Source organism: Gallus gallus, chromosome 1 (genome assembly GCF_016699485.2).
Source record: "Gallus gallus isolate bGalGal1 chromosome 1, bGalGal1.mat.broiler.GRCg7b, whole genome shotgun sequence".
Lineage (NCBI taxonomy): Eukaryota > Metazoa > Chordata > Aves > Galliformes > Phasianidae > Gallus > Gallus gallus.
Window position 1 is genome coordinate 191807075 of NC_052532.1, and position 18074 is coordinate 191825148.

The 18074-nt window shown below is 42.3% G+C and overlaps 1 protein-coding gene across 21 annotated transcripts in view; it reads left to right on the plus strand.

Annotated features, from left to right (window-relative positions):
* The window catches only part of TENM4 (teneurin transmembrane protein 4), a 645160-nt gene that overhangs the window by 45877 nt on the left and 581209 nt on the right, over positions 1 to 18074 (plus strand). For 20 of the 21 annotated variants that reach the window (XM_040646792.2, XM_040646975.2, XM_040647002.2 and 17 more), the window contains exon 1: positions 3052 to 3334. The exons of the other annotated variant lie outside the window; for it this stretch is intronic. The gene's annotated coding sequence lies outside the window, so the exon portion shown is untranslated. Of the gene's footprint in view, positions 1 to 3051; positions 3335 to 18074 lie in introns of those variants that run through there. 21 annotated transcript variants of the gene reach the window in all.

An 18074-nucleotide genomic window follows, 5' to 3' on the forward strand; every position in this document is an offset into this window, starting at 1 on the left:
GCAAACAAGGCAGAGCACTAAGAACAAGAGAAAGCAAAAGTTATATGCAATTGGAAGTGAAGATGTTCCATTTCCTTTCTAAAATCAAATGAAAACTGCTCATGTGACTGATTTAGTATTGAACAAGAGGGGGAAAATTGCCTCTTGGCATTTAAATTGAAATGTTTCTTGTTCAGAAATTTTGGAAGCTTGCATACTGTATGATTTTTGAAAGGCTTATACAATTACCATTGAATTTGGATGCAGTCTATTCCTAACAATATATATATTTTTCAATTAAACTTTGCCCTTCCAGGGACCTAAATTACCTTTTTCTAGAGTCTAAATTCCTGGTGTGGAATACATTCTACAGGCAGTAAGAGCAACGTAGACGTATTTCTTTTTTAATGTGCATGGCTGAAAAGACAGTGAATAGCAGCAGCTATTTTGCAAAGCAGACCTTTAGATCAAGAACTCCGCTGTTTAAGTTAATGTTCTGATTTGCCTCTACCCTGATTTCTGAGATAGGACTAAAATACCATCTCCCTTCCGTGCCTTCCTCAAAGGCTGGAAATTTTAGGACAAGAAATAAAACCAGAACAGAGCTGACTTGCACCTGGCTGATTTAAAGATATGACATGAAGAGGATAGTCCCCATGTACCTAAAAGCACTGCATAAAATACTGCAATCCATTATGTTCAGCACTCTTCTTACAATGCGGCTTTAGGGTTTAATCTAGTATCACTCCAATTTAAGCCACGCAGAGATTGGCGCTGCAAAGTTTTGCAGGAGTAAATTTTGAGGAGGGACTTGAAACTGAAAAGTGTGATTATTAGGTGAATGAGGAAATAATGGACTGAGTGTAAAAAGCAACAGATGAATCCGGATAAGGGTAAGTTATGAAGGACTTGCCCAAGGTCAGGAAATGAAACCATAGCAGGGTCTAACATTTAAAAATAACACCCACCTTTCTCCCTTCAAACCACATTAAATAAGAGCATTAAAAGGATGTAATAGCCCATCATTACAGTTTAAATTAAAAAAAAAAAAAAGCAGCACAAATATTTAAAAGGTAGAAACTGGCAGCATCAATCTTCCTCTCAACAAGGACATAACTTTAAATTATGCAATTGAAATCTTGCAGTCCCTCTTCCTGAGAATTTGGCTTAAATTATTAAACAAAACAATTATGCATTATTATTAATAAGAATAACAATAATCTACTGACACCGCTGTGGATGATGTTTCCTGACCCCAAAAGCAAGGCATTATATAATTTGTCTAACTAGGAACAGGAAGGAACAGAGGTTTTTTCTTCAGATGTGCTGAAGCTGGAACCCACCTGACCCTGGGAAGGCAGAGGGAGGGTCACCAGAGTCAGGGCACAGCAGCACCGCTTCAGGTGGATCTCCATCCCACCCCTGTCCTTAACCTCATCTCTATCCCATTCCATGCTGAGGCCTGTCACATCCCCATGCCCACCTTATGCATACACTCAACCTATCCACAAGCCCAACTTGGACCCATCCCCTGCCCAACTGCATTCCCATCCTCTACTTTCTCTGTTACCTTCAAATACCCATGTTCACACTCACATCCACACCCATCTCATCTCACCACCATGTCCATACCCATGTCCAATCTTACGCTCATGCCTACACCCTCCCTGTGTCTTTGTCCATTCCTTTCCCATGCTGTTTTCATCTCATGCTCCTGAACATGCTCATTCCCTCCACATACTATGCCTATGGCCATTCCATTCCCATGCCAATTCCATGTCCAGCTGTGTCCAATGACCACACCCCTCATGCTCATGACACATTAATCCTTCCCTTATGCACGTAGGCCAATGCTATGCCTATGCCATATCCATCCTTTTCCTATGCCCACATAATCTCCCTGTCCATTTCCATGCCTGTTTCCATCTCATGCTCATGTCCAGATCTGTGCATCACTATCACATGGTCTGCCCTCATTCGCAACCTTCCCGTATTCACATTCATAACCATGTCCATATCTATCTCATGCTCATCTCTCCCTATGCCCATGTTATGCCCATGCCTGTCTCTGCCATGACCATTTCTTTCCTATGTCCACGTCCACACCCATGCCTATTTACTCCCATTGCCCATGCCATATTCATGTCCATGCCCATTTCCATCCCCACATCATGCCTGTGCCTATGGCCACATCTGTCTCTTCCCCATACTCATGCTCATTCCAACATCCATCTACTTCCCATGCCTATGTCCATCTCCTCCATGAACATTTCCATTTCATTCTCCTGCCCACTCTCATTTCCATCACCTCTCCATGCCCACACCGATGCCTGCACCCATTTCCATTTCCCATTCACGTTTATTTCCATGTTGATAACCCTCCCCATGCCCATACCTACATCCACTCCTTCCTACATCCACGTCCCTCTTCTCCTCAAGCCCATGCCCGTTATCTCCCCATGCCTATGCATATGCCCATGCCAATTTCCATTTCATACTCATGTTACTCATGTCACTGTTTATCACCTTCTCATGCCCACATCTATGCTCATGCCCATTTCATGTTCATGCTTATTCCCATGTCTATCACCTTCCCATGCCCATACCTACAACCAACTCCTTCCCATGCCCACATCCAACTCCCGTTCATGCCCATGCCTATGCCCATGTCAGTTTCCCTTTTATATGCATGCCCATGTCCACCACCTCCCCACGCCCATACCTACATCCATCTCTTCCCCATGCCCACATCACAACCCCTTCCCACCTCACACCCATCCCCACCTCATAGCCATGCCCAATCCACCCCAGCACCATGCCCATGCCATCCCCACCCCATAGCCATGCCCAAGCCATCCTCACCCCACGTCCATGCTCAAGCTATCCCCACCCCATAGCCATGCCCAAGCCATCTCCACCCCACCGTCATGCCCACGCCGCACCGTGCCGCCCGCGGTGCGCAGCAGCCGGCCGCATGTGTGCCTGTCATTCCCAGCCCGGGAGCGCCGGCTCCTGCCTCCCATTCATGTAACCTGTGTGTGTCTCTCTTTCTCTCTGTGTGTAACAGAGAGAGGGAGAGAGAGAGCGAGGCAAGGAGAGGAGGAGGAGGAGGGGGGAAGCTTTAAATAAAGCCTTTGGATTGCAGCTGCTTATTTTGGGCAGTCCTACCAGGGACGATTCTTGCCAAGAAAGAAGCTGGACCGGTCTTTTTTATTTTGATTTTGATTTTTGGGGGTGGCAGTGGTGTGTTGCTGATCTGCCTGCTGAGATGAGCTCCGGTGCCTGCCTGTAGTTGCCCGCTTTGGGATCGCTGGACACATAAGTGGCATTTCGCTGGGGGAAGCCTGCAGACATGGTAAGCTTTGCGTTTTGCTCCGAAAAGTGCGTTTCTGTGATCGCCTCCCTCCAGTTTTCCCTTCCCCCTTCCCTCTCCCCACTGAGCAGGCAGGCACAGGGCTTAGGGCTGGGGAAAAGCTCCCCGAATCCCTGCCTTTCCCTCCCCACCATCCCTCCCTGTACTCAGCTTGCTTTCCTCCCCTCGCATCTCAGCCCCTGCTGCTCCCTCCGCACAGTTTGCAGCAATCCAGCAGCAGCCCGGAGATGCTGCCGGAGGCTCTTGGTGGGGATCAGACACCCTCAGCCTGAGCAGACCTTGCTTCGGGGTGTGTTTGGGGTGGGTTCTCTCAGCGGAACCCCAAAGCCTTTCCCTCTGCACCCCAAGCGGTGCGGCTGTGCTGGGGGAGGCAGCAGTGCAGATGGAGAGGAACTGGAGCAAGGATGCAGCTTTCAGATCAATCGCTGTTATTTATGTAATAGTAAAAGGATGGGGGGGGGGAGGAAGAGAAAAAGAGGGAAAAAATAAAAATAAAAAGGTAGTCCTTCGGTATTTCTCAGCTGCACAAAACTGCTTTTGCTCTGTCTGAACCCTTGCCCTGTCCCCATGTCCTGCGGCAGGGTACTGTGTTGTGGGAGTGTGTGTGTTTACATTTGGATCTGTGCTGGAGTCAGGGATGGGGAAGGGGTCTCCCATTTTCCAGGGGGGTGACTTTGCCTTCAAGACAAATTATGAGGGAATGTGCTTGGCTGCAACTTAGCTGACAATTCTGTGTCTCAGGCGTTAAACGTGAAAGCTCTGCTTCTGGCCATGCCCTGCTAGTATTGAGGTCCCCCAAACAGTGTGGTGGTGGGGAAAAAAAAAAAGATGCTAGAATGACTGGGAGAGGTGCAGTGGTTCAGACTCGTGCTGATATTCGTAGCAATTTGCATTCTGAAATACACATTTTGGCTGCAGAACAGACTAATAAGAGGCTACCAGAAGGCATTTATTTCCTGTTCTTTTTTGTTTTGTTTTGTTTTGTTTTCAATTATTTTTTTAATTAAAAAAAAAAAAAAAGATCTACAATATCTGAATTATTTTACTTTGGAACAAGTGTGCTAAACCTTCAAAAATAATTAAAACATTGAAAAGCACTTTGTAGGAGGCAGTATGTATTCACTCTCCCTCACCATGACCACGTTTAGAAATCTGCAGCAGTTATAACCATGTAAGCACATAATTTGGAAAAATATATACATATACATATTTATGCCACAGTATTCCTGTCTTATGGGACCCTCAGTCTTTGAAATATGATTTTCGGGCAGCCAAAACACAGCTTGCTCAATACTTATTGCCCACACAGACAAGACTTATCTGCACCTTGAATGCATTTACTCATGGTCCTTCCAGGAAACTTCAATTTGTCATGATTAAAAGGAAAAAAAAAAACAAAAAAAACACATTAAATTCATAAATAATCTCACCCCCACCTCCCTCTCCATCTTCATTCTTAACTTTCTGCAGGGAAGTTTCACCTTGAATTTTTAGTTTTTAGTTTTTGTTTTTTTGACCAGTGTCCCATGTGAGGGGACGGGCGGAAAACGAGGAAATGAGAGCACCGCTTTCAAGTTGGAAGTTGTCTGTGTGCTTTGCTGGGGGAACTTCTGTAGTGTGGCAAGCTGGTGGTGTGGGGCTCTCTGCTCCAGAGCACCGAATTCAGGCAGAGGACCTCAGCAGACCCTGAACTCTCACAACTCCATTTCTTTCAGACTCGCTGACCCTAATAAAATTGTTTGCTCGTAGGGCAGCCCCTCCCCTCTACTCCCAACATGTGCTCCATGTGTGCCTGCAGTAGCCAAGATTTACCATTTACCATGCCATCATGCACTTGTGCCAGCAGGGTCTGGGAGGGAGAAGCCCAGGGCACTGATCGGCCATCGGAGCCCGCACATATCCCTCCTGCCTCGCTAGGAGAGGCTGAGCCACTGCCTTGTGTTTAATTTATTTCATTGGTCTCTCCCAAGCCAGGCACCACCCACTTGGTGTCTCAGCCTGTAGCACTTTCATGGGCTTGGGTAGAAAAAACAGGGAGCAGAGCTGTATATTTGTGTGCGTGTGTGTGTGGCAGGGTTCTTGAGCCATAAAGGTAGGAAGAGGCATCTCTCTCTGTTGCACTGTTTTGCAGCGAGGTGAGCTTCAGAGCAGGCTCTGCCTGCCGTACGAGGCTGTAGGAATTTGTTGTGGCCATGGTGAGATGCCCTTCCCTCTTCGATCCCCAGCTTCGTTGCTGCTGGATCAGTCCTTGCTGCTGTGGGTCCTTTCATGACCAAGAGGATTCCCTGCTGCAAACATCCCATGTAAATGTGACCCCCGGGGCAGCATGTGAGCTGGAAGATTATGGTCAGGTTTAGGACACGGAGGGCAGCATGAGGTCCACATGAAGACGTTACCTGGGTTGTGTATCCCACACGCATCAGCACAGGATCTCCTCATGTAGGCTCTGCACCCACAGCTGTGGCAGGGGAAGGAGAGGAGGGACCTCTGCACAAAAGCTGCTTCAGTTTCCCCCTTTTTCCCCACCAAAAAAATAAAAATAAAAATAAAAAGCCTCACTGAAATTGGGAGTGACTGCCACTGAACTAAGAGGGAGTTCTGCTTCTGCAGGGAGTTCTGCCTCTGTGCCTCACCCTCCCTTCCCCTACATATGTGTGTACAAGGTGTAACTTGAGATTTATCTGTCCTTCATAGGTGGGACCTGAGGGCAGATTCTATGTTGGGGTGGAGAAGGAGGGTTTGTGTGTGTGTGTGTGTGTGTGTGTGTGGAGAGAGACGTTCTCAGGCTTTATTTTGGCAGGGAAAAGGGATGAGAGAGGCATGCAAGCAAACTTCATAGTTTCCTTGTTTTATTAGCAAGAGGACTTGGATTAGAAAGGCTTTTCTAGGAAAAAAAAAAATGTCTTCTCTGGATGTAAAGGATGGGAAAGCAGAGAAAAAATAATCATGACAAGAAAAGAGTGAAACTGCTCGTCTGGTTTTGGTTGGGGATGGAGGGGAGATCCTCCTTTGATGATTTATTGTGCTACATGGGTAGAAAAAAAGGGATTTGTCATTGGTTTCAGTGGGTCTGGGGAAGGAGAGATGCATGCAGAGAAAAGTGGGGTTTGGAAGCCCTCCTCGCTTAATTATTTTACTTGACTCATTTAAATTCAATACTTTCCTTTTGTTTTGGTGAGCAGATAGTAGGCTGGCAAGAGAAAATGTTCTCTTTTGTTTTATAAAGTGAGCAATGTATTATTATTATCTTTTTTTTTTCTTTCTTTTTTTTTTTTTTTTTTTTTTTTTTGCTTTTGCTTTTGTTTGATTTGATTGGCTTCCTGGGGTGCATAATAACTAAAATGTGATTTCATTCCCTCTACAACAAGTACAATATTCCAATTACGAGTGCACTCTGATTATTTTTCACCTGCTAGTTTACCATCTCTCCGCTCAGGAGTAAAAAGAGCTCTTGCGCTTTAAAACAGCTGAGATGCTTAAGCAACACTACCCTTTTCCTTGGGAAAGTCATCTCTAGTTCTGTTCAAGTTACCGCCTCACTGCTTCGTTTTCTGACAGAATCACCTCCTTGCAAGAAGGAGATCTATGGTCTTACATAACTTGATGTTTCCAGATCAAAAGTTACAAATATTGCAGTAATAGCGCGATGAGGGGGATTTGGCAGGATGGATGTTGCACGACATAAGTGATTTCACGTTAAGATTTCAAATCAAGGCTATTAAAAAAAAAATTACTGGGGAAAAAGAAGATTTTAAAAAATGAATAAACAAAAACTTGCTCATTTGATATATCCTTTAACAGCGCTCTCGCTTTTTATCTTATCTCCGTAGGCACTTGAGACTCTGCTTTCTCTTTTTAAAGCAAACTCTTAAAAAATGTGTAATTGTCATATCAAAAAACAGAGCAGCTTGAAACTCTCAGATTCCATTCAAAGAGATGGAACTCCGTAAATCAGTGTCAATTCACATTTAAAGTCTGGCTGCTACCTGCCCAGCTACGGGATCCATCAGCATAGCGTATTTTAACTAAAAGTTGAAATGTTCCTTTTCTGCTTTGAACTGACAGATTGGCATTGCTAGGCACTTTGAGGCAGCATCATGCACCGCTTGGCAGTGATTTTGGGTATTCATGGGTCCCTGGCCAGTGTGGTTGAGAGAGAATCAGAAAATCTATGTTTTTATTTTTTTTTAATATACATTTATAAGATTTCTCCTTACTGTTAGGATTAAAAAGGAAAATAATCTTGTAGATTTTTTCTTTTCTCTAACTAATCATCGTAACTTGAGGAGTGATGCTGCGGTGTGACTATAGGACATACATGTATTCCTGTTGTCGACAGAGGAGGGTCAGGCTGGATATCAGGAAAAGGTTCAGCCACAGAGGGTGGTGGGCATGGAACAGTCTGGTCAGGGCAGTGGGCACGGGAGTGTTTGGACAATGCTTTCAGATACATGGTTTGATTTTTGGGTGGTGCCGTGTGGAGCCAGGAATTGGAGTCTGTGATCTTTATGGGTTCCTTCCAACTCACGATATTCCGTGATTCTATGATTCTGTTCTATGATTACTACACTGTACTGATGTTTACAATATTTTCCTCATAATATATATATAGATCTATTTTGCTGGCTTCCTGGAGAATCCTTAAAGGTGGAGGTGAAATCAGAGTAGGAGGGTATGTTGGTTTGTCTCTGTGAAGTGATAAACATTTCCTAAAGAAAGTTTACATTTTTGGGGAAGTTTGAGTCCTACACACGGATGCCTTTATGTCAAATTGCTGCGAACACAGCTATTTAATCTGTAGGAGGATTCAAACCTCATCATATATTGTCCTGCTATCCTGCTAAGTATCAGCAGAGGTGATTTCTTTTGATGTAAAGATGCTCATAAAAGCACCAGACATGGAAATCTGTGTTCTTCCCAGTGTATTGGCAACCAAAAGGAGGAAAATGCTGTATGAAAAGGAACACGGCTGGCAGTTCAGTTTCCTATTCCTATTCCAAGTAAGACTTGTTTTCTAGGATGTGACACATCTGTGTTTTTCTTAAAGGAGAGAGACAAAAAAAAATGGGGGAAAAAGTAAGGAGTTGCTGGTCCGCTTAGGCAGAAGAGCTTTTATCAGTCCATTTAAATGGAGATGATTCAATTAGATTTCACTGATAATGGCTTCAGGTTTCAGTAAAGTCGTATTTGTTACAGTCTAGGAAAACCACAGCATCTCAGAGTTCTGCTTCGTTGCTCTAAGTACCTCCATGGCACTGGTAGCATGTGTGCTACTCAGCCAGCAAGAGCAAACATGGATGCAGGAGATGTTTCATTGCCCTTTGTTTTTTAGGTTATAGGTGATTTTTCAGTGTAGCTTTCTTAACCCCAAGTAGAAGCTGAACTGTTTGCCTGTGTCTGTACACAGAGTCTTCAAAATATTCTGGAGGTTGCTTAGTAAAACAGACAGTAGTTAGGAAATGTCAGGATCAAATCCTTAAACTCTGGAATCTAGGGCTGTGTGCAGTGCTTCAGCCTTTGGAGAATGTTGGGTCCATGCATAAAATCAGGCTTGGCCTTCTGCATCATACTGTTTGGAGGGAGGTAGATGCCAGGATTTAATTCCTAGGAAGAAGTATCTTCAAATGCAATCTATCCACATGAAAGCAAAGACCTAGAGGCCACATAGTCATAAAACATATCTCCCGCTGGGTCACCTGGACTTAAATGGCCTGATCCCAAATTTGATAACGGAGAAGTTTCAATATTTTGCAAATTAATTACTTTTGAACTGCTTCTATTCCCTCGAAAGCTGAACACCTCTATCTTCAACTCTCTCATCTAATGAAGAATTAGGAAGGGAGAGTCTGGCTAGTCAGAAATACTTCAGAAGTAGCTGCCAGAAGTGGTTAGAAAAAGACAGTGGGCCATGTGAGTTCCTGAAATGTCCTTTCTGCTTGCTGATAGACAAAGCGTTGGTTGGTTGGGCTTGGTACAGCATAGATCCCATCAGCCTGGAACAAACAATGCTGCTATTTCTAGAAGATTGCCCTTTGTGCGGATGGGTTTAAGGTGTGATCAGCGTTTTGGCATTGGCACAGATTCCTGTGCTAGAAAGCAAAGAGCAATCTCAAGAGCTGATCTCAGGATTTGCTCATGCAGAGAGCCACGGCCGGAGGTTACTTATGGTGGTAAAACAAAGTCCACACAGACTTTAATTGCTATTGTGGGCAACTAGCATGTAAGCAGGTCAGAATCTGAGCTATCAAAATGAGTATCCAGAGGTTGCAACATGCTTTGCTTCAACATGGTTACGAAATGTTAGGTTGAAATTACTTGCTCAACATTGCTCGTGGTCTCAGGACATCATTTGTCTGTCTTAATCTGAAACATATTCACCCTTATTCCTCCATCCTCTGCTGAGTCACTACAAACCTTCCAGCTCTGCAACGGCTGAGACAGGGATCATAAACCTCATCTTCTCCTCCCTGTTCTCACGGCTGCATCTCCAGGCTGGTTTGGATAAAACACGATCCTGTGAATAATGACTGCATCATGCTAAAGGCAGACAGAGTACTTCATTAAAGCAACTTTCAGTGTGGCTTTTTTTTTTTCTTACATGGTGGGTGTCCAGGATGGCCTTTTAAATCTTATTATTGATCTGTTAGTCTCTCTTTGGTTGGATGTATTTTTAAAGAAGTCTTCTAAAAACTAGTAGCTTTGTCATGTTGCATCACTTTTGTATTTATATGTGTCAGTGGTTTAAATTAACAGATGGTCATAGCTTGGTTTCACAGAGTACTCTGCTCCCCAAAACAGATCCCTCCTGGTCCATACCACTCAATCTGTTCCTCTCATTTGCTGCCTTTTCCAGCCCCATCCTGCAATCCCAGTGACATTCCCCGAATGCCAGGTCTCCTGTCCCGAACTCATCCAGCTCCTTCTGGCTAGGGATGACCACATGGTGAATGTCAAACATGACGAGTGTCTCTGATTTTAATTTTAGTAGTGGGAAGCAGACCTGGCACATCCCAAGGCACAAAGCATCTTGTTTAGTCCCACACAGGTGGAAATGTAAGTGATTGAAGCTGGCAAACATGCACAACTGCACCCAGGAGCATGTATCAGAAGCGTTTTGTCAAAGTTGTCTAAACTTGGCCAAGTTTACACAGATTCCCATAAAATTTGTTGAAAGAAAAACAGTCCTCTCCCAGGCAAATTTGAAGTCCTTCCTCTAAAGTCCTGAAGATCCCAGAGGAGATTTTAGAGAGAAGGCTGAAGGCATTTTTTTTAACATGGGTAAAACAACATATTTTTCCCTAGCCTTGTTCTCAGAATCTGCTGAACTGTTTTGACTGAATTTCTCCAAAAAACTTCAGCCTGAGGCGGACAGCTGGCATGGAAATTTTCAGCCCAAACAATTTGCTTAGTGTAGTTATGAGAAGCTGTGAATGCTGTTTTATTATTAAAACTGCCTTGCTCTTCCTGTAATTGACAGCACTACCAACTTTGCTTTTCCCTAATAAACAGATAACTTGAGATTTTGTTACAAACTAATTTTGTGTTTGTGTGTTTTATAGATATTTTTATATATTGGGAATTTATTATAAAACTGACACATGCATTTCAGCATATGTTAGCAGATGATGAAATCACAAGCTTCCTGGAAACAAAAGCGAATACATTAATAGGAATCCTACGAAGCTGCATCAAAGGAGTACAACATTGCAGGATTTGTAGAATGAGATTAAAAATGAAGAAATCTCAGGAGATGCTGCACTGACAGAATGATCACACAAATTCCCATGTATCCCACCTTTGGGTTCATGGTCCTTCTGGCAGAAGAATTCTGCTTTAATATAAAGAATGTTCTCTTGTAACAGCAGCTGTTATTTGAAATCATAGCTCCCCCTCAACAACAACGACAACGACAACAACAACAACAAAAAAAAAAAAAAAAGGAAACACCCCAAAACTAGAAGTAGAGATCATTTTATTCATTTTGAGATCTTTATTTCCATCCTGTTTTTAGCATTAATACAGGTGACTCTAAAAGCCGTAGTTTCATATCAGAGCCAACCTCAGGACCTGCTGCCATGGGAGAAGGGGGATCCAACTCTCCACCTCTCTTCTCCTCCTCCTGTACTTCCACTTCTTCAGTATATGACTGATCTTCTGATTTGATTCATCAGCCCAGCAGAAAACTAGCTCAGTCCTTTGGTGCATTCGTTTTCTGTTGAGTTGGTGACTTACACTGAGTCAGTATGGTGGAAGCACTTGGAGAGGAGAAAGGAGAAAGAAGGATCTCCATAAAACCTTATGGAGGTATTGAGTTTTCAGACCACACCTATGACCCAAGATATTTTTCCTTGGTCACTAACTGTTTACAGAATTTTATCTTATTGATTTGAAACCTAAACTTCTTCATATTAACATACAGAGTGGAGTTTTTCATTGTACTCTTCAATCATGGGGAGAGTCCTTTGGAGTGTTGTGATCCGTAGGAACTGGAGGAATTGTACTCCTTCAGTTTCTTGAATTTCTTTTGAACTTCATGTTTAATTGTGGTGGCCACAATATCCTGTAACAGGAAGTTCCATATTTTAAGGTCGTAGACTGAGTGAAAATACTTTAAATTCGCAATTGGATAATTTCATTAGGTTACTCTTACTTTGGGATTACAGGCATAGTGATTTAATAGAATTCTGTTCCTCCCACTTTTTACTGCTCTTGTCCAAGCTCAAAATCCTTTCACCATCTCTCCTGGAAAAGTCTGTCCATATTCCTCATCATCTTTGCTGCCCTTTTCTCTGTCTTTGTTAACTCTACTACATATTATGGAGATGTGTTGACCAAAAATGATCATTAAGTGGTCATTAAGTGGTATTAAGGCAAGAGTCCACCATTAACTTATATAAGACCACCATGATATTTTTCTTCCTCTTGTTTTCTATTTTTTTTTCTAATATATCCCAAGATTTTTCTTTAATATGTGACTGGCATGAAAATAGAGCCAGTATTTGTAGAGCACATTCCATAGTGATTCCCCAGCCTTCATCATGGGTGGTAACAGCTAATTTAGGACCCACATTGTGTATGTATTGTTAGAATTGGATTTCCCTTTATGGATTACTTTGCTTTTATTGATGCTGAGTTTCGTCCGATGTTTTTATCACTCAGCTAGTTACTCAGTATTGTGAGAGGAGGTAGTGGTATAATGATTGGAAGCTTTAGGAGAAAATCAGAAAGCATGGCAATGTACAAGGCTCTCATTTTGACTTTTGTTCTTGACCTGGGGGTATTCTGAATAAAAATATAACCAACAAAATACACTTAATATCAAGTAAGAACAAACAGTCTCATTATCGTGTGACATGTGACTGTGAAGCTGTCTGTGGCTCAAGTATTTCTGCTTCTCATTGACAACATCTAACACAGCCCAACCACCCTCTGGGGAGGAACCTTTTCCTCACACCCTCCCGAACCTCCCCTGATGCAGTGTTCCCTTGGGCCCTGTCTCTGTCATCAGAGAGCAGAGATCAGCACAGCCCTTCCACTGCCTGTGAGGAGCTGCAGCCGCCATGATGAGCTGCAGGCCACCATGAGGCCTCCCCTCATCATTCTCTTCGGCCAAACAAACCCAGAGCCCTCAGCCACTCTTCACACTTTTTACCCTCCAGACCCTTCACCATCTTTATAGCCTTCCTTTGAACGCTCTCTAATAGTTTTATGTCCATGCCCCAAATTTGAAAACTTTAAATACCCTCCTGTCTATGCTTTTATCTCAGAAGAAAATGAGAGCAGGCAAAGCTTCCTCTGTCACTTAAAGCCCTATTTGTTGGTGTTTGGGACCACAGTTGTTACTTTATGGCTGGGGTTTCATACCTAATTATCACTTTTACTCTTCATAGGTTGGAGGAATACACAAATGACTCATATGGCAGCTACAGGCCATTGCTTTCAACCCTGTGTACCCCTCATATGCTTTAAAATCTCATCCACTCCTGGTTCCCTGTGCCAAACACCACCAAGGAGCAACACTGCTGTACACCTGCATCACTTAGCGTTGCATTATTTTATAACTTCTGCATAATTCATATTTTGTAGAATTTTATGTATTTATATTGGCTTCTTATGTCTTCTCCCAAGATTAACAAGCAGTAAGTGTCTATTTGAGAAGGTGGTAGCAGGAAAGAAGGGGAAATAAAAGCTGATAATATGGAGGAAAAGTGAGTAATGTGAGGAGATGGCACTGGTGGGGAGGAAATGCAGGAAGAGCAAGCATGGAGGATCCTGTGCCAGCTCTTCTGGTGCTAGAGCTCTTTACATTGTGGCAAACAGTGCTCTGCTGTCCTCTATGCAGTGAGGATTGCTGGATTTTTTTTTTTCTCCTCTCAGAGCACAGAGGACTGAAAATTACATAACATCTCTGCTGTGTCTGCAATAATAGTTAAATATATATATATATATCAGGATAGTTTTTAATTGTCAGCTGTTGTTTTCTTTCCTCAAATCCAAACCCAGCAAAGCTGTTGGTCAAATGAGTGTGTGCTTATGTGTAGGTGCAAGTTCTTCCTTTGGAGGTTCATATTTGTTCATATCTGGGGGGTTGGACTTAATATCTTCAGATGTCCCTTCCGACCCCTATGGTTCTGTGATTCTGTGATTCACCCATCCATCCTCAGGATTTTTTCTCTCTCCCTCCCTCTGTTCAAATGAAAATACGTTGAGTTAACTTTACAGTCATCACAGAGACTATATGGTAGTTGGCCTTGCATCGTGTTTCCTTAAATATTTCATGAAGGTCTTTTTATAAAATGTGCAGTGCTCTTGCAGACTGGGTATTTGAAGTGGACATTCTCAGCGACAAAGATTTTTAGAGATTACAAAAACTGATCATACCCAATTTCTCTTGAATCCGAAAACACTGAAGCACTTTAACCTAAACTAGGGCTAGATCCAAGGATCATTACTGTTAATTCAAAGTCTCCTGTTGGTTTTAATGGGCTCTGGATCAGACTTTTTAGCTCCTGCTGTGGAACAGTGCTGGTTCCCTTAGTGCAGAAACATGAAATGGCCATGAAAACTGAAGGCTTGTTTGGAAATTGATGTCATTTTTGAATGCTGGACTGATTGAATGTGTGAGGCTGGGAGGGTGATGGTTTTGGGAGATTTTTGATGTTTTCAAGTCAAAGTTCCTATAATGAAAGCATGTAGAGTGGTGTTTTGCAACTATTTTTATACCTACATCAGACTTGATGTTAGTGGCTTTGAATTATTTAACGTTTTTCTTTCTCAGCTGTCCTCTCCAGTGAGTTTCCATCACAGGGCTGCAGGAGTTGTGTATGAAACAATGCAGACAGGCTGGTATTGTCTGCTCTTGGGGGGGGTTGCCTGTTTTTGTTTTGTTTCATTTCTTTAATCCTATTTTATCCATTCTGTAGCTGGTTTGAGGGACATCAGGCCAAAGTATTAAATCATACTGACCAGCATGGGCTGAAAATGAAGTACATACCAGCTAAGACATAAATAGGGAGTTTTCTGCTTAAACCGCTGAGCGCTAATGTCTGTCACATAGGAGGAGCCAACTATTTAACATTCAGTCCATTCAAAAAGCATTATTATGTCCCAACGGTAATTTAAAACCACATCTGTTAGAACCATATGTGGGGAAGTATACCTTTTTTTTTCCTGTTTTTTTTTTTTTTTTTTAATAAGTCCCATGTTATACTGCTTAAAGGGTTATCTTCTTGTTGGCCTCTTTCAGAATTTCAGACTGACAGCCATGAAATGCCTGGAACAAAAGAACTAAGTGAATTGAACTCTTATCTTTTTCCCTTTGTAATTAATGTGTGGGCTTTACTGACTATCTGCAAGTAGACCTCCAGCTTTGAAAAGAAACCTATAGATTAGGATCATGCCTCATGCACTGTTGTCTATAACCTGATATTTGTTGTTCTATCTGAGATATTGGATATTTCACAGATTTTTCTTTGCTGTTATTCCAGCTTTCCATTAACAATGTATGTGACCCTTGAAAATAGCTCTTTTAAGGTGTCAGAACATTTAATTTTTACCTTGTGGAATTGTCATTGGATTATTCCATCCCTGAAAACAGAAGATTACATTTTGTTTTTAAACATCCTATTATTTTCTAACTGGTACTAACATGCATAGTCTTGAGATCCTTAAACTAACTAGTGCTAATTGCATGTCTAAAATGGCTAGTAGAAGTTGGCTCCAGGGTCAAAATATCTGCTACATCTCCCTTATTATCTGGTGCAGCAAGTGGTCAGTCACTTATCCACTAGATGGGACATACATTTCCACGTCTCTGCATACTGAAACCCTGATTCAACCCAGCTGCACATGTACACCTGAGAGAATTGCTTTGAGAGAGGGTAATTTGTGACAGTTGAACCTTCAGACTCCAAACCTGGAAGATAAAGGATCTCCTTATTACCTCTATCTGAGGAGGGTCTTCAATAAAATCTGGACAAAGCTCAATTCCCAAGTGACTGGCAAGCACCAGCTTTCTGTTCAAGCTTGTTCAGGACACCAATTCTATTGCATACTCCCTCTTCTCAGACATCCAGCTTTGGAAGTTGATGACACAGAGAGTTACGTTTCAGTTATGATGGTCAGTCCATTTGATCAGCTACTAGCATTCAAGCTGTGATCCCTGTTGTTAACTAAAACTGTGCGTGTTAAGTGATTAAGTTACAGACCTCTAAGAACTCAGCCTAGCTCACTAAACTACCCTTCTGTAATAAACAGCAAATAAAAAAAACTGTTTTGATGAGCTGTATATAAAAATACAGAGTGCTTAGTCCTGTGGAGAGACTCAGAGAAATCTTGGCCCTTCCTTGAAGTTTCTGCATAATAGCATACACATGTTTGTAGTATCAGGCCTTTTACTGTTTGTCCTTCACAAATAGGATGAGTATCGCAAAGAGAAATAATTAGAAAGTACGTAGATAAGCATGCAAGTTGTATCTATGATCCTCCATTCAGGAGCTGCACATCTTTCCATTGGCATTTACAGCATGGCATATTGTGCATCTCCCTCCAGCTGTGCTTTAGGCATGGAGCGATGAATTTCCTAGCTAAAGAGAATGTTAGTGATCCTGACGCACAGAGCACCTGACGACTGAAGAGTTAAATATGCAGTTATAAATAGCATGCCTACTTTGATGGGATACATTGTATTGCAATTTTAGTTCTAATTAAAGTTTGGTTGTAGGCATGAAATATCTCCGTCTTTCAGAAACGTGTAAATCTCTGAAATTAAGCAGGTTTTTGTTGTCAGAGTGTTTTGGCACAGTTGTGCCATTGCATACGAAGTTTTATGAGTAGGAATAGAATAGACAGTTCTGCATGTGAATGAGCAGCATTGTTTGATTCATTTTGGGTTAATCAAGTGCTCAAGTTAAATATGAATGCATTATTTTTTTCTTGGTTTGAAAAGAAACTCCAACAACTTATGCCTCCCTATAGTGAGTTTGATGTTGAAAATATTTTTGTTGGGTTGATTGTTTCCAGATAAATAGGAAAGTAGCTATGCTGGGGGAAAAAAAAAAAAAAACCCTTCAATTTGAATGATGTACAAGGAAAATATGGTAAAAATGAAGAAAGCTGCAAGAGAAACAACACATTTTAGGTTTTTGGCACTTTGTATTTCATATTCCTACACCCTGTCCTTGTGTGATCCCCAAGCACTTGATGGATGAGAAAGATAATTGTTGATCATTTCATGAGGTTCTGCCAGTAACACATACCAAATATAATTAAACCTCCAATTTTATGCTTTTAAATGCGTTTTTCACCAAATATGGCAATTAACGACTTCTTTGTCAGAACAGGAGGAGGGGAGGCATTTCATTTTCTCTAGGCACACTTATTGTCACACGGTGTTTTCAGAACAGTTCTACCTCTTTGCTAGATCATTTCACCTTTGTGATTTCATGGAAGTCATCCTGGAACTTCAGCATATTTGCCACAAATTATGTTTTGCTTGATAGGCTTCTTTGCATTGGTGGAGCTGACCCAGCTCCAGTCATTCCTATCTGACTAGGGAACTCACTGTGAGACTCCTACAGCTGTGACGCCAAGTAAGGGAAGTCTAATGCTGTTCATCTCTGATTTTAACCCTATGCCTCTGGTGTATATTTCTTTGAAGAACCTATTTAATGCCAAGAAAGGAAGCAGAAAAAGATCACCATCAACCTTAATACATCTGTGATCCTATTCAAAAAGAGAGTAGACATACAGTAGATGTTGTCCTTTCTCTAATAAGTTAGAAAACTCAAGGAAGTATCATTTTGGAATGACAACAGTGCTATCCTTGGCCTGAGGGACCACCTGTAAGGGAAAACAAGGAAGAATGACAGATTGATATTGAAAGTTAACACCTGAAGGGCAGTCTGTGTGGTCTGTCCATGGCTGCCCAGAGCCATATCCTGCTGGGACGTGTAGCGTGATGCACTTTGCTCTCTCCTTGAACACGAGGGCACGGCCCATTAGCTGGCACTTGTTTTTACAGCATATGTGCTAGACAGCTTGAGCAGGAGCAGGACAGCCCCTAGACTGCAAGTAGTGTCCTGCTGGGCAAGTTAACTATCTCTTTTCTGTCCCAACTTCTTGACTATGATAGAGACAGTTCTTCCTGGCTTCTTCATTGCAGCCCTCCTTTTCCAGCTCCTTGTGCTTTAATGATGGGTGGACCTTAAATTTAAACATTCAT